This window comes from Haliaeetus leucocephalus, unplaced genomic scaffold (assembly GCF_000737465.1).
Source record: "Haliaeetus leucocephalus isolate CR32 unplaced genomic scaffold, Haliaeetus_leucocephalus-4.0 Scaffold245, whole genome shotgun sequence".
In the NCBI taxonomy this organism is placed as follows: domain Eukaryota; kingdom Metazoa; phylum Chordata; class Aves; order Accipitriformes; family Accipitridae; genus Haliaeetus; species Haliaeetus leucocephalus.
Window position 1 is genome coordinate 216533 of NW_010972681.1, and position 366 is coordinate 216898.

Genomic DNA, 366 nt, shown 5'->3' on the forward strand with positions numbered 1-366 from the left:
CACCTGACGGTCTCCCGAGGCAGGGCCCGAGGTGGCGGCGGCCGCGGCGCGCGCAGGTGAGCGGCGACCGGGACGGGCCGGAACCGGAACCGGAGCCAGAGCCGCGGCTCGAGGGGCTGAGTCGGGGGACCCGGTCCTGTCCCGTCCGGTCCTGTCCCATCCCAGTGCTCAGGTGCCCCGTCCCGTCTGGTCTGACTCGGCCCGGTGCCCCCCACGGCCCGGTACGGCCCGTGCCATTCGGGTCCGTCTGCTGGGACCGGCCCCGGGCCCTCCGCCCGCTTCCAAGTTGTCTGCCCTGTCCCACACCCTCTGTGTTCCAGCCCGGTCCCCCGTGCACAGCTCAGTCCGGTCTCACACACCTGGCTC